Genomic DNA, 24,218 nt, shown 5'->3' with positions numbered 1-24,218 from the left:
AATGGCAATGTGACACGGCGAGTTTGACACCCGTGAACTAGGGCAGTGATCGTGAACCTATGGCACATGTGCCGGAAGTGGCACGCAGAGTCATCTCTCCAGGCACGCGAGCTGTCGCCGTTGCTCTTTCAGGTTCCGGCGTGCCAGCCAGTTGGTGTTCACACGCGCGGAAGTACCAAAAACTGGAAGATGTGTAAGTGCACACCAGGCGGCTGCTCTTCTGGTTTCTGGCGCATGCATGCACACCAGCCAGATGGTCTTTGCACGTCCATGCGTGCCAGAAACTAGAAGACCAGATGGCCAGTCATGCTCACTCCAGAAACCGGAAGATCATCTTCCCAGCGCACGCATGCACACCGGGCGGCTGTTCTTCCGGTTTCTGCTCCTATATCAGCACTCAGTGCCGAAAAGGTTTGCCAACAATGATCTAGGGCAGTGATGGCTAACCTTTTTGCCATCGCGTGCCAAAAGTGGGGGGAGTGCGCGGGGTGGTGGTGTCGCTCGCGCGCATGCCCACACCCATAATTCTATGCACCCCGCACATGTGTGTGTGACCCCCACGCGCTCCCCCCACTTTATGCATGCGATGGCAAGCTAGGCCCATTTTTCGCTCTCCCCAGGCTCCAGGGCCTTTCTAGGAGGCTGGGGAGGGCAAAAATGGCCTTCCCCACTCCCCTGGAGGCCCTCCAGAGGCTGGGAACAGCCTTTTTCCTGACTTTCGGTGGGCCCAAAAGGCCTGAAAATCAGTTGGCTGGTGCGTGCATGCATGGTGGAGCTGAGCTCGCATGCCATAGGTTTGCCATCACAGATCTAGGGTTTTTATCAGTTCCAATTCAAAATGCCTTGAGATTTGACATAAGGTGACCAAATGAAGCAGAAATGAAGCTTTCCTAGTTCCCAAGGCCATGGACTCAGGATCTCTTACCTAAAATCTGCAATTTTTAAATTGTAGGCCAGTATTTCTACCCAAACCAAGTGTGAGAAAAACAAGCTCTTGGAGGAGTGGGAATGTGGGTAAGAGTTTGTTCTCCGAGCTTGTGGGAGAGCTTGTTTCCGAACGTTTCATTACCAAGCTAGGTATCATCTTCGTACCTACCGTTACCTAGCTTGGTAATGAAACATTCAGAAATTCAGAACCCGCAAGCTCAGAGAACCAACCCTCATCCTACACCCAAGCTACAAATATTAGCCAATATTGCAAAGCTACACAGGCGTCCAATGCAGAGGTGGGCTTAGCAGGTTCTGACCAGTTCTGGAGAACCGGTAGCAGAAATTCTGAGTAGTTTGGAGAACCGGTAGTAAAAATCCTGACTGGCCCCGCCCCCATTTATTCTCTGCCTCCCAAGTCCCAGCTGATTGGGAGGAAATGGGGATTTTGCACTGGAGTGGAGCTGGAATTGAGATTTTACAGTGTCCTTCCCCTGCCACGCCCACCAAGCCACGCCGACAGAACCGGTAGTAAAAAATTTTGAAACCCACCACTGGTCCAACGCTTAAACTTGCTCGCCGCTGGGAGACTTTCTCTGGGAGACGATTGGTGACCCACGAACAGCTACATTTCTTCCAAGAATGAATACCATCACTGATGTGTGCAAATCTTCAGTCACCTGTCATCCGGTTTTGACTACTGGTGACTGCTTGGACTAGTCCCTGCATTTTTCTTGGCAAGATTTTCAGAAGCGGCTTGCCATTGCCTTCTTCCTAGGACTGAAAGAAAAGGACTGACCCAAGGTCACCCTGCTGGTTTTGGGCCTAAAATAGGACTAGAACTCACAGTCTCCCAGTTTATAGCCACTTCAAAGAAGTAGCTCTTAGCTTTGCGTGTCCTGGTTGAATTTCAGAGCCCGTAGAAGTATTTGTGAGCCAGAGGCACCTGAATATGAGCTCTGGGCCCTGGGAATCAACTGTTTCAAGCAATGATTCAACAGAAGAAGCTGTTTGAGTTGTGCTGTCAATTTTTGCTGCGTTCAAGGATTTCCGTGTTCATTTATTTATTTATTTTATTTTATTTATCAAATTATTTATCAAATTTCTATACCGCCCTCCTCCCGGAGGACTCAGGGCGGTGAACAGCCAAGATAAAATACAGATAATACAAACATTAAAAGTCCCTTAAAAGTATTAAATATTTTGGCCGAAACACAGATTAAAACACCCAATTTGTAAAACAAATCAAACGATTTAAAAATTTAGAAGGGAGAGTTAGGCCTTAATTCTATATTATATCATATTTTGGGAGTCTGGCTTGATGGCCTCTGGAAGGCCTAAGGAGATGCGAAGCACCTGTGCCCCTTCTTTCTCTCCCTTCTTGACCCTCCATCCCAGCCTGCCCAATACTGTTGAGCAACTGTAGCTGTGACAAAGTACCTTGGTTGATTGTAAGTCTCTGTCTTTCAAAACAATTTCTTTTTGATGGGATTCTCCTTGTGGAGAACCACCCACAATCATTACCTGCTAATAAACTTCAGACCTGCTGCTATGTCTCCATTTTGATGTGTGGGAAGTTAGCACCCACCCCTCTCCTAGAAGAATGAAATCTTTTAGGAAATATTAAAAAGGCAGTGTTGCAATATTTTCAGGATCAGACTCAATAAAGATAATAGAAGTTAGAGATTTAAATATATTTCTCTTTAATCATAATAGGCATTCTATATTCGCTGAATATTCAAGATAGAAGCAAGGAAAATGGGGAGGATGGCTCCTTATATATACAAGGGGTGGAGCCAGGAATGGGAGTGGTAAATTATGAATACATTAAAGTCCAAAGAATAAGTTAACCCCTGATGTTCCATATATACATTATTTACACATTAGAGAATAAGGCATTTACATCTGACAAATCCCCCTCTAAATGCCGGTTCGTTATACAACACCAGTTACATTCAGATTCAGGACAATATAATACATATAATTTAGAAGTTAAATATTTGTGTTGTTTAGAAGGTAAGGGTTTTGTTAATATATCAGCTAATTGTTCAGAAGTATCACAATGTATTGCTTTGATGAATCCGTCTTGAGATAGTTGTCTCACGTGCTTAAATTTTATATCAATATGCCTGGACCTTTGTCCAATTGCATCGGATCTAGATATTTCAATGGCCGCTTTATTGTCTTCATGCATAATAAATGGTAAAGTAGGTTTCTTCCAAACATCTGTGATCAAATCATTGAACCATACAAGGTTATTTGCAGCTTTAGACAAGCAAACATATTCCGCTTCTGTGGTAGAAGTGGCTACCAGTTCTTGTTTACCAGTATACCAGTAAACTGGACAATCGTTCAATAGAAAAACATAACCAGAGGTACTCTTTCTGCATGATGTATCACCAGCCCAATCTGCATCAGCATAACAAGTAATTTTTGGTTCTTTGTCATTATTTGGTTCCAATATTAAACAAAAATCTAATGTACTTTTCAGATATCTTAAAATTCTTTTGACAGCTTCCCAATGATACAAGGTTGGTTTGCTAACATATCTTGACAATAAATTGAGAGGTAATGCAATATCTGGCCTAGTCCAATTAGATATATAAAGGAGTGAACCTATAACTGATCTGTAAAATGTGTTGTCTTTAAACTCAGGGGAAGATTCATCAGTGTTTCTAAGAAAATCAGTTTGCATAGGTGTGTCACATGTTTTGGCATTATTTAAGTTACATTTGTTTAGGAGTTCAATGATTTTATCTTTCTGAGTAAGTTTGAATCCCCTTTTTGTTTTGTTAATTTGTACACCAAGGTATTTATTCACTCTACCTAGTGATTTCAATGAGAAATGTTCGTTTAACTTATTTACAAAGATTTCCCTGCTCTCTTTATGCTTTCCAATATATAAAATATCATCCACATAAATTAATACAAATTCAATATGATCATTACTCTTTTTTACAAAGAAACAGTTATCAGCAGTGGTGGCGTTGAAATCCATGGTCTTAAGTACTTTTACCAAACAATCGTACCATCTTTTGCCAGATTGCTTCAATCCGTACAGACTCTTATTTAATAACCAAATTTCGTTCTTATTAGTGTATTGACTGTGTGGTGCTCTTACATATATTTCCTTATCTAATTTTGCGTGTAAGTATGCAGTCTGTATGTCATATTGAAACACGTCCAGATTGAGTGCAGATGCTACTACAAGAGCTGTTTTGACACTCTCTGTTCTCACTGTTGGTGAATAAGTGTCAGTATAGTCTTCTGGATATTTTTGTGCATAACCTTGTGCAACTAGTCTGGCCTTGTATAAGGTATTACCTCCTTCCAAATTCTTAATTTTATAAATCCACCTGGTACCTATAATTGTTTTATCCTTAGGTGCGATCGCAGGTGTGAATACATTTAATCCTTGTAAACTTTCCATCTCTTTTTCCATAGCTAGTTCCCATTTTTCTCTTTCTTCACGGGGAAGTTTCAATACTTCCTCATATGTATTAGGTGTTATTTGTTCTCCATCCATATGCATTATGTAATCTTTGTATTTATTTGGTATTTGGTTTCTATTGTTTCTAATATTTCTTTCAGGTTTGCTATGGTTGTCATGCAAATATCTGGCTTCCTTTTTTGTTAATGTGTCTGTCTTTATTTTATGCTGACTATTTGTCCAAGTTTTGGTTTTGTTCTTACTTTTGTTAATATTTTGATTTTCTGTTGTTCCTTCCTCGCAAGATATATTATCTTTGCTTTTATTAGGAAATATTTCATTAAGGTGCAATTTAGACCAATTGGCCTGCTCATGGAACACAGCTGTTCTGGATACTATAAATTTGTTATTATTATCAATGAATCTGTACCCTTTGGTTCCAGTTTCGTATCCCATGAATCTTAATCTCCTGGATACGTTTTCTCCCTTTCTCCTCAATTGTTTAGGTATGTGTACGTCTGCAGTAACTCCAAATATGTGCATGTGTGCTAATTTGGGTTTTCTATTGTACATCACCTCATATGGTGTCTTATTCACAATACTGGACCATGTTCTATTTTGAGTGTAATTTGAATAATGTAAGGCTTCTGACCAAAATTGTTTGCCTAAACCAGCATCCTCTAATGTGCATCTAATCATGGTTTGTAGTGTGGAATTCTTTCTCTCTACAATCCCATTTTGAAATGCAGAAAATGGATTGGACGTGAAATGTAGCATCCCTCTATCCTTTAACCATTGGGAGAATTCTTTAGACATGAATTCACATCCCCTATCTGTCATAATTTGTTTTATTCTGATATTATGCTGTGTTTCTATGCGTTTGTAGAATTCCTTAAATTTCTGAAAGGTTTCATCCTTGTGCTTTAATGTGTAAACAAAACCATAGCGACTGTAATCATCCACTATTGTTAGGAAGTAACGTTTTCTATAGGTAATTGATGGAGTTAATGGACCAACTAAGTCCATATGTACCAAATCAAAAATATTGTTAGTTGATCTGTTAGATTTTTTTGGTCTGGGACTGGTTTTTAGTTTGGTGGATTTACATACTGAGCATTCCAAATAATTTTCACAATTTTTTATTTTGACACCTTCTGCGTGTTCAGTCATCTTTTGTACTACGGGAAAGCTTGCATGTCCTAACTTCCTATGTAAGATGTGAGCACACTCATCATGAATTGGTTTACCTATTTTTGGTTTCTTCTCATTGTGTGTATTTTTGTTATCATGAGTTATTTTACATTCATCATTGTCACTGTTACTGACATTTTCATCATCTGCTTCAATACAATCTTCCATATTTGAATCAATGTTATGTAACCATCTTTCTTTGGTTATCAGATAGGGTAGACCCCCTTTTATCATCACAGTACCTACATTTGTTTTGTTCTTTTCTATAGTTGCTTTCCCCTTTGAGAAAACTATATTGATGCCAGATTCTCTGCTTAGTTTTATGGCACTCAGTATGTTGTGAGGTATTTCTGGGATTAATAATACCCCCTCTATTTTCCCTAAACCAGGCAAGGTCACATTTCCTCTGCCTAATACTTGAACCTTTTCTTGATTAGCTACCTTTATCAGAAATTTATCTTCTGTAAATGAAGATAATATACTTTTGTTGTTAGTGGTGTGATTTGTTGCACCAGAATCAATAAGCCAATTATTGTTCTCATCTTGTTGTGTTCTGGTGCTGTCTTGTTTATTTAGCCCATTTAGTGACCCAGATTTTCTCTCTTTTGAATTTTCTCTACCCCCTCTACTTTCTCTGTAATTTGGTGGACTTCTATATTTGTGTCTATCTGTGGAAGATTGTCTGTAATTGTATTTGCTCCTATATTCTGGCCTATGTCTCTCCCTTGGGACTTTGGGACAGTCTCTTCTACTGTGTTCCCTGGATCCACAATTGTGGCATCTAAAGGCCTCATTACATTTATCTTGAAAGACTACTTTCCTAAAAGATTTGTGTTCTGTTTGGTTACTGGAACGATTTTTTCTTGAATTGTCTTCTGCTATCAATTTGTTAGATAGACTTTCTATTGATAAATATCCCAAATTAATGGTATCTAAGTGTGACATAAAGCTATCCCATGATGGATCAAGTGAATTGATAATAACACTTTTCATTGTTTGATCTGAAATCACTTCCCCCCTCAATTGCAGCTCAGCTCTTATTTTGTTTAGATTTATCAAATGCTCACTTATAGAAACCCCTGGTTTCACTCTAGAAGAAAAGAAATCCTTAGACATTCTTGTGGTTGTGGCTACGCTATCGCTGTGAAATAGATTAAACATGCATTGAATTATTTCTGATACAGTTAGGTTTGGTTTGATGCTATGATACATTGCAGGAGACACGCTAGAAATTATTATGAAAAATGCTCTATGATGTAAACAATCTATTTTTAAAGTCCAAGGTCTTCTTGGAGGACTAGTTATAAAGAATAGTAAATTTTCTTTCATGAAAATAACCTGAAGCTGTTGGTACCACTCTTGTAAATTAATGCCATCAACTCTAAGTTTTGGGAAGTCACTGGGTAAGTTCCCCACATTATTTTGTCCATTACTTACAACCTGAGGCAGTCCGTGGTCTCTCAAGTGCAGGAAATTACAGAACGGCATTGGGATGCTTGTAACGAGTCTGCGCGGTTCTCTGGCCAGTTCAAGTCTTTCGGGGCCGTCTACGTAGTTTTGCACATGCGCGTTGCTCATTTCTTCTTTGGCGCCGTTGTGGAAGGTTCTCTCCATTTCAGCTCTCTCGATCCGCTCCTCTTCAGATGAGTCGGTCTCTGGCTCGGTTTTTGGGGCTTTGGTGATGGCGACGGTTCTTCTCTTTCTCTTGTGTGCGCTGGCACTCGATTCTGTCTGCGGTGTAGGACGGAATCGGCATGGCTCTCTGGGCTCGGGTGTCGTCGTTTTCGAAGTCAGGATGGGAGCGTGCAGGTCTTGAGTTGTCGGTTTGATTTCTTGCTTCTTCGTTGATGTCTTGGAAATTTTCAATCTTGGCCCAAAAGCAGCAAAAAGCGTTTTCATTGCTGACTTTACTTGAGACTTTGTTAAATCGTCTTCACTTTCTGATTTTGGTTCATCTGAAGAGTTTGAGACTTCTTTTTCACTTTCTTCGTCTGATAGCGTTTTTCGCGCCAGAAATTTTGAACTGAGCGTTTTGATTGGCTCTGCTTCACTCTCTTTTGAAGTTCGTTGAAACCAAGATGGCTGCCATTCAAAATTTCGCGCGAGGTCACATCTTTTCTTTTTTACAACTATTTTCTCAGTAGTCATTTCACTCACAGTTTTTTGATCTTTGGGTTTTTCTTTAATGACGTTTTTCTCTCTCGCTGCTCCGCTGTTCCTCAGCATCTCCTGGAGGTCCGCGATGAGGCTTTCATCATTCTTTTGGCTTTTTAGTATCTTTAATATCTCTGACCTGAGTTCGTTATTTTCTATCTCAATTTCTTCCTGGTCGTTATTTTCACTCATCAGTTCTTCTTCTTCAGTGGTGTATTCTTCGGATTCTCTCGAAATCGCATTGGTGGATTCGTTGATCATCTCTTGATCAGTTTCTATTTCTTTGCTGTAGGCCCTGGTGTTGGGCCTATCTTTCTTGGACATTTTTAATTACTTATTGAGTCAATTAACCATCCTCTGCTACCAGCTTGTTGCAATATTTTCAGGATCAGACTCAATAAAGATAATAGAAGTTAGAGATTTAAATATATTTCTCTTTAATCATAATAGGCATTCTATATTCGCTGAATATTCAAGATAGAAGCAAGGAAAATGGGGAGGATGGCTCCTTATATATACAAGGGGTGGAGCCAGGAATGGGAGTGGTAAATTATGAATACATTAAAGTCCAAAGAATAAGTTAACCCCTGATGTTCCATATATACATTATTTACACATTAGAGAATAAGGCATTTACATCTGACAGGCAGAATATATTTCCCTGGATGAGAAATGGAGAAACATGTTTTAAAGACAAAGCAGCTCCCACCTTCCTGCCCCCCCCCCTTTGTCAATGGGCCAGAGGCAGAAACCCAATCTTTGTCAATGGACCATCATCTGCAACACAATAGGACCCATCTAGCAACAGAAACTCACCACAAGGCACCTGGGAAGATTATATTAACCAACAAGGCTGGCTAAGACCCACCACCCCCTGGGAGTCTGACAACCAATCAGGATACTCTTCCTGTGCCCCAGGAAGTTCAAAGCTCAGAGAGGGCATAAAACCAAGGCACATTCAGCATCTCGACCCTTTTCTGTTCAGGAACTCAAACCATGTCATCCTGTCCGCCATTAAACCATCTTTCCAAGCAGTATTCATGTTTCCAGTGTCTTTTTCCCCACTTGGAGCTGAACCCAGAAGGATATTTCTTCCAACAGAGCCAAGCAGACTTTCATCAGAGAACAATTGCACAATTCCTTCTGCTTTAGAAACGGATGGAAGTAGAATGGAAACATCCAGGAATTTTAAAAGCAGAAATCTTGGTTTCTTATCTCATATGGCCTTTTTAAAACTGGTAAAGCTGACAGGAACAGCCAACATCACAGAAGACAAGCTCAGGGTCCAAAAAGATCTCGACAGGCCTAAACTATGGGCCCTATCCAGGGCCGGATTTTCCTATAGGCTAACTAGGCTTCAGCCTAGGGCCTCAAGATCAAGAGGGGCCTACATTCAAATTGTTAGCAAAATTAAAATTACACTTTCACTATAGGTGAAAGGGCCTCATAAGTGGAATACCCTAGGGCCTCTTTTCATCTAAATCCGGCCCTGGCCTTATCCAACAAAATTAAATTTAATCTGGAGAAAAAGAGCCTGGATAGCTCTGCAGACTAAAGCACTGTAATTTAACATCCAGCTGTCTGCAATTAAAGTAAGTTTGAATCTCGCCAGGCTCAAGGTTGACTCAGCCTTCCATCCTTTCTAAGGTAGGTAAATTGAGGACCCAGTTTGTGGGGGCAATAAGCTGACTTTGTATAAAATATACAAAAGTATGAAGGCTATTGCTTAACGCATTGTAAGCCGCCTTGAGTCTCCGGAGAAGGGCGGCATATAAAATTAAAAAAAAAAAAAAAAGGTTTTACACTTGGGCAGGAAAAACCAAAGATACAAATACAGATTAGGCGAAACCTGGTTCAAAAACAGTAACTGTGAAAGGGACCTTGGAATCTTTGTGGCCAATCACTTAAATATGAGCCAGTAGTGTGTGGCAGCAGCCAAAAAAGCTAATACAATCCATGGTTGTATAAACAGAGGCATAGAAGCAAAATCACGTGAAGCATTAGTACCACTTTATAAAGCCTTAGTAAGACCACACCTGGAAAACTGCATCCAATTTTGGTAACCGCATTACAAAAAAAAGTGCAAAGAAGAGCAACTAAGATGATTAAGGGACTGGAGTTTAAACCATATGAAGAACGGTTGCAGGAATTGTGTATGTCTAGTTTGATGAAGAGAAGGACTAGGGGAGACATGATAGCAGAGTTCCAATATCTCAGGGGCTGCCACAAAGAAGAGGGAGTCAAGCTATTCTCCAAAGCACCTGAGGGCAGGACAAGAAGCAATGGGGGGAAACTAATAAAGGAGAGAAGCAACTTAGAACTCAGGAGAAATTTCCTGACAGAACAGTTAATCAGTGGAACAACTTGCCTCCAGAAGTTGTGAATGCTCCAACACTGGAACTTTTTAAGAAGAGATTAGACAACCATTTGTCTGAAATGGTATAGGGCCGTGATGGCGAACCTCTGGCACGCGTGGTGGCACGCAGATACCTCTCTGTGGGCACATGAGCCGTTGACCCAGTTCAGCTCTGCCATGCATACCAGGGCGCCTCTCACCAGCCAGCTGGTCATCGGTCTCTGCCGCACATGTGCGGGAGGGCGGGCATGTGGGGGGGGCATGTACATGGGTGGGACATATGCCGGGGTGAGCATGCGCAGGGGATGGGGTGCGTGCAGAGGGCTGCATGCATACACAGGGGGTAGGTCGCATGTGGGAAGCCGTGGGCACATGCTGAGGATGGGGCACATGCATGCATGTGTGGGAGGGGGCAGCATGTGGGGGGGTGCATGTGTGGGGTGTGGCGCATGCACGGGACAAGCACATTGCATTTTGGGGGTTCAGGCACACGCGCGCATGCGCTTTGGGCACTCAGTCCGGAAAAGGTTAGCCATCACTGATATAGGGTCTCCTGCTTGAACAGGGGGATGGGCTAAATGACCTCCAAGGTCCCTTCCAGCTAGCTCTTATTCTGATTGATTGAGAGTCTCCACAGAGATTTTTTTTTCCAATGGAAAATGAGCCTTGGTGGCGCAGGAGACTAAAGTGCTGTTAAAGTAGCACTTAAGTTGCCAGCTGCCTGCAATTACTGCAAGTTCAAATCTCACCAGGCTCAAGGTTGATTCAGCCTTCCATCCTTCCGAGGTAGATAAAATGAGGACCCGGATTGTGGGGGCAATAAGCTAACTTTGTATAAAAAAGAACACCGCTTGGGGGGCCCCGAAAGCCCTACTAAGCAGCTATATACAAAAGTATGAAGGCTATTGCTTAAAAGCATTGTAAGCCGCCCTGAGTCTCCGGAGAAGGGCGGCATATAAATCAAACCAATAAACAATAATAAACAATAATGTCCCCAAAAAATCAGATAGTTCTTAGATATTAAAGGTGGTTGGTCACCACCTTTAAAGCGCTCCATGGCATAGGACCCGGGTACCTTCGAGACCGACTTCTGCCACCAACAGCCTCCCACCGGCCAGTTCGCTCCCACAGAGAGGGTCTCCTCAGGGTGCCATCTGCCAAGTTATGTCGGCTGGCGACACCCAGGGGGAGGGCCTTCTCTGTGGGAGCCCCTGCCCTGTGGAATGAACTGCCCCCGGAAATGCGTAAGATCTCCGACCTCCGTGTATTTCGCTGTGCCCTCAAGACCCTGCTGTTCCGCCAAGCCGGGCTATCAATTTAATGATTTTTTAAATTGGGTTTTAAATTTTTGGGGTTTTAAATTTCAGCTGAATTGTGTAATAATTTTAATTATTTTTAACTGATGTTTGTCTTTGTGTTTTTTAATAGGCTGTACACCGCCCTGAGTCCTTCGGGAGAAGGGCGGTATAGAAATAAAATTATTTTTTTTTAATTTTTTTTTTATTTATTTATATGCCGCCCTTCTCCGGAGACTCAGGGCGGCTTACAATGTGCTCAGCAATAGCCTTCATCCTTTTGTATATTTATACAAAGTCAGCTTATTGCCCCCACAAACTGGGTCCTCAATTTACCTACCTTAGAAAGGATGGAAGGCTGAGTCAACCTTGAGCCTTGGCGAGATTCGAACCTGCAGTAATTGCAGACAGCTGGTCTTAATAACCAGCTTAATAACAGGGTGCCTTAGACCACTGTACTACCAAGGCTCTATTATTTATTTTTTAAATTTTAAATTTTAAATGTTTTAATTGGTTTGTATTTTTAATTTTGGGCCAAATTAATATATATTTTTAATTGTTTTTTAATATTTGTATTTTATGTTTTTTTAATTCTGGCTGTACACCGCCCTGAGTCCTCAGGGAGAAGGGCGGTATACAAATTTAAAATAAATAAATAAATAAATAGATAGATAAATAAATAAATAAATAAATAAATAAATAAATAAATAAATAAATAAATAAATAAAAATATATTAAAATAAATAAATAAATAAATAAATAAAATATATTAAAATAAATAAATAAATAAATAAAAATATATTAAAATAAATAAATAAATAAATAAATAAAATATGTTAAAATAAATAAATAAATAAATAAAATATATTAAAATAAATAAATAATATATATATTATTTATTTTTTATATTTATATTTTATATATATATATATATATATATATATATATATATATATATATATATATATATATATATATATATATATAAATATATATATATATTATATATATATAAATATATATTATATAAATATATATTTATATTTTATAATATATAATATTATTTATATTATTATTTATAGAGGAACATCTAGTATGCTGCCTGCTGGAGACGGCACCACCTTTTGAGATAAACCATGTCAGAGCGGGGCCCTTTTCTTCTACTCCAGTGCCCATCATCCCAGGAACCCATGGAACATGATCTCTTCTCCCCTTGCAGTCATTCTGGCATTACGGGCAGAATCCAGCAGGGGGCTCCCTCGGCAGCTGTAGGGAAAAAATTGAGCCCCCCACCCCCACCCTCACCCTCGCCCCGCTTCAGAAAGGAACTGAGCATGCGCCTGGCTCTTGCTCCACTTGGAAAGACAGGCTTGGCGGCGACGAGGCAGGGAGCGTTTCTGCAGGCTCCCCGATTTTGCTCCCCCGTCGCCCTGAGGCTCAACCTTTCCAGCGGCTGCAGGGCAGTTTGCCGCGAATGGGAGATCCCGGATTCCAGACGTGAGTGGGAATCTCTGCAGCTGGAAGCCTTGCATGGAAACCAGTAGAACTTCATACGGTTCGGAGCCGTGGGAAGGGGAGGGGAAGCCCGTGGCCCCATGTTCCCCTGCCGCCGCTGTGCATGCATGGGCCAGGCAGCGTAGAAAGCAAAACCCCGGACCCGCCTCGTTGCCCCCTGAGGGGGGGGGAGGGGGAATCAGGATCTCCAGAAATCCAAAAAAACCAGGATCGCCGCGATCCCAACGAAACGGGAGCCATTTATCCATCCGTTCCGTTGGAAAAACAAAACAAAACACCCGCATTCGGGGTGAGGGGGGGGGGAAGAGAGGAAGGCTTTGCCAAAACCGAGATATTCGTGCCTCCCAAGTCAGCCTTGACTCCTGGGACAATTTCCAGCGGTCCGAGTCCCTCCTGCTGGCTTTTGCATTGGAAGGCTGGAATTCCGTGTGCAAGGAGTTGCGTGCAAAGGAATTGTGTGCAGAGACTGGAAATCGGGGTTTCCTGCTTTCCCCCCCACCCCCGCTGTCACCAGCCGGCAGGTAAATAAGGAAGCTGTTGCAGAGCGGAGGTGTGAGCCTGCGGCTGAGGTGGGTCGTTCACACACCTGTGTGATCGATTAGGCTAGTGTGGATTTGTTTGTTTTGTTAAGCTTGGCCAGCGTTAAGGCCCTGGAGTTTAAGACCACACATCTTCAATTGGACTATTAGTTAGTTAGTTAGTTAGTTAGTTAGTTAGTTAGTTAGTTAGTTAGTTAGTTAGATTTATATGCCGCCCTTCTTCGGAGACTCAGGGCGGCTTACAATGCTTTTAAGCAATAGCCTTCATACTTTTGTATATACCTGCTTAGTAGGGCTTTTGGCCCCTCCTAAGCAGTGTTCTTTTTTTTTTTTCTCTTTTAATTTGATTTATATGCCGCCGTTCTCCGGAGACTCAGGGCGGCTTACAATGCGTTAAGCAATAGCCTTCATACTTTTGTATATTTTATACAAAGTCAGCTTATTGCCCCCACAAACCGGGTCCTCATTTTATCTACCTCAGAAGGATGGAAGGCTGAGTCAACCTTGAGCCTGGTGAGAATTGCACTCGCGGTAATTGCAGGCAGCTGGTAGCTAAACACTGCTTTAACAGAAGTTTAGTCCGCTGCACCACCAGTGCAGGGAAAGCGGGTTTTCTAAGGATGTGCCTAAATCAAAACATTGTGTTAAAGCAGGGGTCTCCAACCTTGGCCACTTTAAGCCTGGCGGACTTCAACTCCCAGAATCCCCCAGCCAGCTGGGGGATTCTGGGAGTTGAAGTCCGCCAGGCTTAAAGTGGCCAGCTGGGGGATTCTGGGAGTTGAAGTCCGCCAGGCTTAAAGTGGCCAGCTGGGGGATTCTGGGAGTTGAAGTCCGCCAGGCTTAAAGTGGCCAGCTGGGGGATTCTGGGAGTTGAAGTCCGCCAGGCTTAAAGTGGCCAGCTGGGGGATTCTGGGAGTTGAAGTCCGCCAGGCTTAAAGTGGCCAAGGTTGGAGACCCCTGTGTTAAAGCATAGATGGGGGTTTGGTTGGGTTTTTCACTTGGATATGTTCTGTATGCCTTGGATGGTGGTTTGTTCATTTTGGCTTCTGGAGTTCACCCAGGGGTTTTGGGCCAGGAGGTTAATGGGGTTCTGCTACTTTTCAAGCTTTCCTAGAACTTCAAATGCTGATCGATTTCCTTCTTAAATCGATTTAGATAGCCGCTCGGTGTTTGTGATGTCAGGCATTTTGATCTGGATTGCGCCAAGATAATTTTAAACTTTACAAACAGCCGTTCGAATAAATCATTCGGAAGCAGAAATCCAAAATATTATAATGCGTTTATTTAGTATTTTGATGACCCCGATAGAAGCCGATACAGAAGGCTCATTGGAATCGGTGAGGGGTCATTGGTGCTCTCTGAGCTCTCTTGCTTACCCTAACTAGGTAACATCATCAATACTAGTAAGGAGTGGAGTTTTGCTGTCAGTTTATACCTGGGGTCTCCAAAGTTGGCCGCTTTAAGACTTGTGGACTTCAACTCCCAGAATTCCCCAGCCAGCATGCGCTGGCTGGGGAATTCTGGGAGTTGAAGTCCACAAGTCTTAAAAGTGGCCAACTTTGGAGACTCCTGGTTTATACGGTATTCTGGTGTCTTGTCTGTGTGGGTTGTAAGAGATTCTTTGGTTTTATTTATTTATTATTTATTATTCAAATTTCTATACTGCCCTTCTCCTTTCGGACTCAGGGCGGTGAACAGCCAAGATAAAAACATCTATACATAACATCACAGTTAAAAATAAAGTTAAAATAATTTATAAATTTGGCCCATAATTTAAAACTTGTCAATTAAAATCAATATTAAAATTTTAAAACTAACCCTAAAATCAAGACAGACGGCTAACTGAAAAAAATAAGTTTTTAGGGCCCGACAAAAAATCCGGAGGTCGGAGATCACTCGTATCTCTGGGGGTAGATTGTTCCATAGGGTAGGTGCCACCACAGAGAAGGCTCTCCTCCTGGGGGTCGTCAGCCGGCATTGTCTGGCCGACGGCACCCTGAGGAGGCCCTCTCTGTGGGAGCGAACCGGCTGGTGGGAGGCTATTGGTGGCAGAAGGCGGTCCCGTAAGTACCCTGGCCCTAAGCCATGGAGGTTAGGGCTGTTTACTGATACCAGGCTCTTCGGCAACCTTGGGGCATTGTGGGGCAAGTGATTGTTGGTCTGAAGTTGACATTGGAGTTAAATCTATGCTGATCTGGGTGCTGATTCCTGGTGGAGAGGTGCTGTAGTCTTTTTGCTCTCTTTTGGGCTGGTTGATGGTCTCTTTTGCATAGTCCATAGATGTTGTTAATTTCTAATGTGTCTATTGATGGCTGATTTGTCAGAGTGCCAGGCTTCTAGAAATTCCCTGGCATTTGGGGATTTGGCCTGGTCTAGGATTGACACCTTTTCCCAACTTTGAAACTATGGTTAAATCTGTCTATTTGTTGTGAGATGAAAGAATGTCCATCATGTCTTCTGACTGCCAGTTGGTGTTAATGGATGTGTTCTGCCAGTCTTCTGCCTATTGGTCCTACATGGTGGTGGTTGCAGTTCTTACGTTGTATGTTGTAGCTCAAGGGTCTCCAACCTTGGCAACTTTAAGACTTGTGGACTTTAAGACTTGTGGACTTCAACTCCCAGAGTTCCTCAGCCAGCTTTGCTGGCTGAGGAACTCTGGGAGTTGAAGTCCACAAGTCTTAAAGTTGCCAAGGTTGGAGAGCCCTGTGTGGATGACTCCTGTTTTTTTCTTCTGACGTTACTGGGTCTTGGTTTGCTTAGGAGGTTTTGAAGGCTTCTAAAGCCCTCATTTCAACCCTAAACTACAAATATTCTTTTTAACAGAGTTGGAAGGGACCTTGTAGGTCATCTAGTCCTCCTTTATTGATAGATAAATCAATCTTCGTAATACGATTCCTGCCTTCTTCCCATACATCGAGGGTTTAGAGACAACTAGACACAAGAACAGTTTTTTCCCAAACGCCATCACTCTGCTAAACAAATAATTCCCTCAACATTGTCAAACTATTCACTAAGGCTGCATTACTATTACTATTAATCTTATCGTTTCTTTCACCCATCTCCTCCCACTTATGATTGCATGACTGTAACTTGGTTGCTTGTATCCTTACGATTTGAATTGTTTCCTAGTATGATGTGATTGCTTATTTGTACCCTATAACTATCATTAAGTGTTGTACCTTATGATTCTTGACGAATGTATCTTGTCTTTTTATGTACACTGAGAGCATATGCACCAAAGGCAAATGCCTTGTGTGTCCAATCACACTTGGCCAATAAAGAATTATTATTATTATTATTATTATTATTATTATTATTATTATTAGTTAATCTTTAGTGAGATTCACAGCCTTTGAGGCTGGTTAATAGCTCAGCAGCTCGAATCCTAACCAAGGACCTAGGAACTGTTAAGGTATCGTCGGAGGATGTAAGCTGTTCCGAGTAAGGTGGTTTTTTGGAGAGTCAAAATGTTCAAGTCCGGCAAATTTAGAATTTCTAAATAGCGGGGTAGCCCTTTGGGTATTGCTCCAAGGGCTCCAATTACAATCGGGACAACACACGATTTCTTTTTCCACAATCGCTCAACTTCAATTTGCAAGTCCCGGTACTTTGTGATTTTTTCCTGCTGCTTATCTTCAATCCGTGCATCACCAGGTATTGCAATGTCAATGAACCATACTTTTTTCTTTTCAACTATTGTTATGTCAGGTGTGTTGTGGACCAAGTGCCTGTCAGTCTGAATCCTAAAGTCCCACAAGATCTTGAGTTTCTCATTCTCTAAAACTTTCTCAACCTGATGTTCCCAGTGGTTTTTGCTGTACTCAAATCCAAACTTCTGGCACAATTTCCAGTGAATGATCTTAGCAACGCGGTCATGGCGTTGTAGGTAGTCAGTTTGTGAAATTTTGCTGCACCCACTGATCAGGTAGTCATTATTATTATTATTATTATTATTATTATTATTATTATTTTGAGGGTTTATAAAAATTCCTTTTTTCATTTTTATTTATTTATTTTGGAGAAGGATGCTCCGTAGTTAATTTACTCATCCTACTGAACATCCTGTGTTTTCCATTTCAGATATGTAACTTGGAAATCTTTCTTGATTACACTGGAGACTGAAGTATCTCGTGTGGGAAGAGGGCTGAATGACCTTGGCAGTTTTGGCCAGATCTCTTCTGATTACTAAGATTTGTGGAGATCCATCACTCATTTTGGAGCTGGATTAGACACCAGAGAGAAGATGGAGGGCCAACACCCACCAGATGCAGGAGTTGGAAAAGTCCCTCCAGTTACTCAGCCTTGGGGCTGTGGGAAGAATGGGGCAAGTCCTGGGCAAAAGAACCACGAAGAGGCATCCAATAGTTCAGAGGTCCAATGTTGTCACTTCAGAAAACTGCAATTCAAGGAGGGGAGAGGTCCCCGAGATGTTTGCAGTCAGCTTCACCGCCTTTGCTGTCAGTGGCTGCAGCCGGAAAGACACACGAAGGCTCAGATGCTGGACCTGGTGCTCCTGGAGCAGTTCCTGGCTCTCCTTCCTCCAGAGATGGAGAAATGGGTGCGAGAATGTGGAGCGGAGACTAGTTCCCAGGCAGTGGCCCTTGCCGAAGGCTTCCTCCTGACCCAGGAGTCAGAAAAGATGCAGGTATGCAAATGTAATCATTTCAGCTCTAAAGAGAATCTCTCTGAATTTGTCAATTCCTTTTCTGGGATTTTTAATACCTAAGGCCAGTTGTTTTATTCTTCCAGAGAATGAATTTGGGGCAGTTTTTCAATTCTTTCTTTCCAGGTTAACCGATGGACATTGAGGTCAGTCGGATAGGTTCAGTGTGCCATATGATAATTCATTTCTATCTTTGTACTCTTCCCTTCTTTCTTGTGCCATATCATATTTAGAAGTCCTTGGAAGATGTAACTGATTGTCCCAAAGAGAAGAAAGTTTCATCCAAGCCCTCTCAAGAGCTGCAATTCAGAGAGAAAGTTAAAAGTCTTACCAAGCCAGGTAACAGAAGCTCCTCCCATGTTGATGTGAAGTTTGTATATCTAGTTGATTCTTTTGCTCCTCTTGATTGTAACCTCTCTGTTTAACAAATATCCGTCCGCCATTTTCTGCCTCACAGAGAATAGAAACCTATCCATGGTTTTTTTAGAATCGCCGCCTCTTTCTGGTGGAGCTGAAAGAGTGCTTGAACCTCTGCGTCAGGTAGGAGAAATATTGATAAATATCCATGAATCTTGGATGAGTTACATTTTGTTCTGGAATTCAGTGCATAATATTGCTGTTTCTAAGCAACTCAAATATTTTAGATCAGAACATTTACTCTGCTTAACCTACCTGTCCCTCCTGCTTTCAGGCTCAGGTTTCATTAACCAGATGTTATCTCAGCTGGAAATCTTCCTTCCACTGTCATTCTCACATACCATTACAAACTCTCCCTTTCATTAAGATGTGGAATGGGGGGAAGAGTTAATCCCCCAATGGATAAAGCCAGGGCCGGATTTTCCTATAGGCTAACTAGGCTTCAGCCTAGGGCCTCAAGATCAAGAGGGGCCTACATTCAAATTGTTAGCAAAATTAAAATTACACTTTCACTATAGGTGAAAGGGCCTCATAAATGGAATAGCCTAGGGCCTCTTTTCATCTAAATCCGGCCCTGGATAAAGCAGGATGCTGGCAGAAATATCAGAGGGATTTCCCCTGTATTTCCTTCTGCCCACCCTAGGAAGAATTAGAGCCATTGATATTTAGTGGGTTTTAAGACCCAAAACTACCAATTGACCGAGGAAACTATTTTAGTTGGCCTCACTGAAAGGCATTCCGAGTCCTTCCAACTTGAACAAATGTGCTCCAGTTGTGCCGTCAGTCAAAAGTGGTGAGACCTCATTCTGAATTCTGATCAAGATGCCCATTGTGTTCAATGGATCTCTCTCCTTGAATTGGTGGAAGAAAACTGTCAAATTGTTTTTGGGATTATCTGTTAATAGGGAAACTTTTTTCCTTGTTCAGGATGTTGTGTCTTTGGAGGAAGTGGTCGTGTATTTCTCCAAGGAGGAGTGGTCTCAACTGGATGCTGACCAAAAAGCTCTCCACGGAGAAGTCATGCTTGAGAATTCCAGGAATCTGTTTTCTCTGGGTAAGAACCCCTGTCTATGATAAAAAGTAGAGAAGCAAGTGGCGGCTTATTTATTTCCGATAAAAAATTATCTTTTGTTTATTTATGAATTGCCTTTATTATTTTTTGTAAATAACTCAAGGCAGCGGACATACCCAATATACCTTCCTGCAATTTTCCATACAACTACAACTCTGTGACATGGGTTAGTGCTGATATAAACTGGCCCAAAGTGACCCAGCCAGCATGCATGCTTAAAGCAGAACTAGTACTATCAGTCATTCAGTTTTTGACCTGCTATCTTAATCATATTACCAAATAGCTGTCAGGGCTCCAACTAATGCATCCACAACAAGGAGAACTCTGAGGCAGGCATTTTCCTCAAAGAACAATTTATTGGGATATATCCAGGGGTGAAATCCTCTGAAGACTGCTACCGCTTCTGTGAGTTTGCTACCGAGCATGTGCTTCGCTAAAAAAGGACCATTTTGAAGCCTTCCAAGTCTGCAAAGGTAAGTAGAACAGTGAGGGGGGTGTGTGGAAATCCACTGTGCCACACGATTTCGATTAACTAGAAAGCAGGAAATCCGACGATTCTAGCTAATGTAAATTGCGCGTTACAGCTGATCGTCACCCAGCTGATCGTCGGGAAATGCTGGTTTGCCCCAACCAGTAGCATTTTTTTACTACTGGTTCGCCTGAACCGGTAGCATTTCACCCCTGGATATATCATATTGACACAAACCTGGTGAAAACCGGCTCTAAAGGTCCCGCCGATTTTCACCTAATTAAAAAGTTTTGTCATTTCCCCCCAGTCATCAGTCACAAGGCCCAATCAGCATACAGTCCAGTTGTTAGATGATCCCAGGCTCCTCCTCCTCCTGAACACCTGCACGAATGTTCTTGGTTCCCAAGGGAAATAATTATATTTTGGCTACAACACCCCAACTATCCCCAACTATTTCCCCCCTCCCTTCCCCTCAGCTCCAGGCTGTGTCAGAATTGAAGCAATCAGAAAGAAAATGGCCTCAATCAGGCCAACTTCAGGGTTGACAATAGACAAATAGGAAATTTAATGAAAGAAAAATTGTATAAAAAGCTCCGGACTATAAGACGCACCTACCTTTTTTGAGGGGGAAACAAGAAAAAAAAATCTGCCTCTTCCTCCCAGCAACTTGCCTCCTTGCAGCAAACAGCCTGCTTTAATTTCATTTTCATTTTCAGCACATCTTGATTATCACAAGAAAAAAAAATCTGCCTCTGCCTCCCAACAGCAAATGGGGCACGCAACATTAGGCAATGGCAATCCCTACAGCCTTAAACAGCTGAGGGTCGGGAGGCCGATCCAACCGACAATCAGCTGCTTGTGTTAAATCAGGCTGTGCTGAAGCTGAAACGGGCTGATTGCTGCAAGGAGCTAAATTGCTGGGAGGCAGAGGCCAAAGGGTGAGGGCTGACGGGTGGACAGGGCTACATTCGGTGTATAAGATGTACCCAAATTTTCACCCCCTTTTAGGGGGAAAAAAGTGTGTCTTATACTCCGAAAAATACAGTATATACCAAGATTTGCATCAGCCCAATTTGGGGGAGTGGGGGGGTGTTATTGCCATCCAGAAATTCCCCTTGGCTTTCAAAGATTCTGTTCTGCAGACAATGAGATGAGACTTTTATTGAAGTTGGGGAGCTGGTTGCCATGTTGCTGCCCCAGCATGATACAGTGTCCATTGCAGTTTGGGAGTTCATGGCATCTTGGAATTGTCCCAGGTCATCAATGGGTTGACACACACTGGTATTCAAACATTAGATCAGGGATTTATCTTAGATTCATTGTGATGTCATCCAATTCTGATATACAATATATGACAGAAGTGAGTACACCCCCTCAGATTTTATAAATATTTAAGTATATCTTTTCATGTGACAATACTGAAGAAATGACACTTGGCTACAGTGTAAAGTAGTGAGTATACATTATCACTTAGGGGTGTACTCACTTTTGTTGCCACCAGTTTAGACATTAATGGCTGTAGGTTGCGTTATTTTGAGGGGACAGCACATTTACACTATTATACAAGCTGTATATTCACTACTTTACATTGTAGCCAAGTATCATTTCTTCAGTGTTGTCACATGAAAAGATATACTTAAATATTTACAAAATCTGAGGGGGTGTACTCACTTCTGTGATATACTGTATAAGGTTGGGGGCTCACTTGGAAATTGAGCTTTGTTCGGCATCTTTGTATTTGTCAACAAAACAGCCCAAATATAGAATAGAATAGAATTTTTTTATTGGCCAAGTGTGATTGGACACACAAGGAATTTGCCTTGGTGCATACGCTCTCAGTAAAACGTACTCAGTAATACGTACATAAAAGAAACGTTCATCAAGAATCGTAAGGTACAACACTTAATGATAGTCATAGGGTACAAATAAGCAATCAGGAAACAATATCAATATAAATCATAAGGATACAAGCAACAAAGTTACAGTCACACAGTCATAAGTGGAAGGAGATGGGTGGTGGGAACGATGAGAAGATTAATAGTAGTGCAGACTTAGTAAGTAGTTTGACAGTGTTGAGGGAATTATTTGTTTAGCAGAGTGATGACGTTCGGGGGAAAACTGTTCTTGTGTCTAGTTCTGGTGTGCAGTGCTCTAGTGTCTTTTTGAGGGTAGGAGTTGAAACAATTTATGAATGATTCTTTTGCTATGTTTCAAACAAAAAGCTTTGATCATTACCCGAGTCTTGCTATAATTTTCATTTTTTTTCCTTTTCAAGGATATAATGAGAAAGAGAATAAGAATTACAATGAACAGCATCACGCAATCTGTGAGAAAGAGGGAAAAGGGAAGCTTGGAGATCAGATGCAACCGAAGTGCCATGAGACAAACCGATCACAAAGTAGAATGAAAAAAAGCTTTCCTCGTGTCAGTCAGCTCCCTCGCGATAGAAGCATCAATACTGGAGAAAGACCATATCAATGCATGGAGTCTGTAAAGGGCTTGAATGAAGCCAATGATCTCATTTCCCACAAAAAGACACATTTGGAAGAGAAACTATATACCTGCAGGGAATGTGGAAAGACCTTCCATGATAATCACTCTCTTGTAAGCCATCAAAGGACTCACAAAGAAGAAACGCCTTATAAATGCATGGAGCGTGGAAATACCTTTACTTGTAGTAGTGGCAGTCGTACTTCCCGCAAGAAGGCCCGCCCGGTAGAGAAGCCATATAAATGTGCGGCATGTGAAAAAGGCTTTAGATACAATAGTGAACTTCTTGCCCATGAAAGGATCCATACAGGAGAGAAGCCGTATCAATGCATGGAGTGTGGGAGAAGGTTTGGCAACAGTGGGTATCTGATTCGCCACAGGGCTGTTCATACAGGGGTGAGACCTTATCAATGCACAGAGTGCGGAAAAACCTTTACTCGTAACACTAATCTGAATTCCCACAAGAAGCTCCACTCAGGTGAAAAACCCTATCAGTGTAGCGAATGTGGGAAGAGCTTTACTGAGAGTAAAACTCTGACTATCCATATAAGGAGCCACACAGGGGAGAAACCATATCAGTGCATGGAGTGTGGAAATACCTTTACCTGTAGTAGTGGTCTTAATTCCCACAAGAGGATCCACACAGGAGAGAGGCTGTATCAATGCACGGAGTGTGGAAGGAGGTTCGCAAGGAATTACGCTCTTAATTGCCATAGAAAGGTCCACTCAAGGGAGAAGCCGTATAAATACAGGCAATATAGGAAGAGCGTCAATAGAAATGCAGGTAGTCCTCGTCTTACGACTGCAGTTGAGCTCCAAAATTTCCGTTGCTAAGGGAAATCATTGTTAAGTGTGTTTCGCCCCATTTTATAACTCGCCACACTGAAGTGAATCATTGCGGTTGTTTAAGTTAACAGCACAATAGTTAATTGAATTTGGTTTCCCCGTTGACTTTGTCAGAAGGGCACAAAGGATGCTCCCATGACCAGAGGACACTGCAACCATCTTGAATGAGAAACGAATCGTCTTCAAAAGAAAAAACAAAGTCCAGTTGCCTCCAAAAAAAAGCACTTTTGGGTTTGTGTCACTGGCTCCTCACCATAAACCTGCACGCGTACATATTCTATGGAAGAAGCTTCAGACGAAGAGTTCTGAAAAGGAGCCTAGGAACTCTAGGAAGTCCTGTAAACGCCTATACAAAAGTTTTTCTCCAGTAAAGGTGCCAAATTCAGTTTCCCTCTGGTATGACAGGGTCCCAAACAAAAGCTAAAATGGTAGGGTTTTGTTTTGTTTTGTTTTGTTTTGGTACATTTACTTGCAGCCTTAATTTAAATTAAAGAAGTACAGTTGATATGATTTCTTTCCAGTTATATTGTTAATGAACTTTGGGCTGATTATCAATTGCAAACGTTGGATTATTTTTGGAGGGGCGTACATGGCGGTTTTAAAATCTCATGCCAGCTTGAAATCATTTACACAAAAGACAGCTTAACAGTATTATGTCAGACCTCCAAGGTGTTCTGACCCAGCCTTAGCAGAGACAAGAAACAGACTCCTTGTCCCGAAAAACCCCTCTTTATTTATCTCCTGTGGATTAATGGCATTCACACACTGAAAAGTCCAGGCAATAATCCTTCAAAGAGTTAACTGCAGTAACAGACCTTATCGGTTCCTTGAGATAATTGCCAGGTGAACCACGA

The 24,218-nt window shown here is 41.8% G+C and overlaps 1 long non-coding RNA gene and 1 pseudogene across 1 annotated transcript; both read left to right on the top strand.

Annotated features, from left to right (window-relative positions):
- Window positions 1–24,218, top strand: part of LOC139311899 (zinc finger protein 420-like) — a 285,827-nt pseudogene that overhangs the window by 249,088 nt on the left and 12,521 nt on the right.
- LOC139311938 (uncharacterized) lies at window positions 12,776–18,565 on the top strand. Its single transcript, XR_011599958.1, has 4 exons — window positions 12,776–12,850; window positions 17,488–18,052; window positions 18,304–18,409; window positions 18,528–18,565. It is a non-coding gene; the product is annotated as an uncharacterized lncRNA (long non-coding RNA).

Source organism: Pituophis catenifer, unplaced genomic scaffold (genome assembly GCF_029215685.1).
Source record: "Pituophis catenifer annectens isolate HBS135680 unplaced genomic scaffold, rPitCat1.0.hap2 SCAF_2, whole genome shotgun sequence".
NCBI lineage: Eukaryota > Metazoa > Chordata > Lepidosauria > Squamata > Colubridae > Pituophis > Pituophis catenifer.
This window is presented reverse-complemented; position numbering and strand designations above follow the sequence as displayed.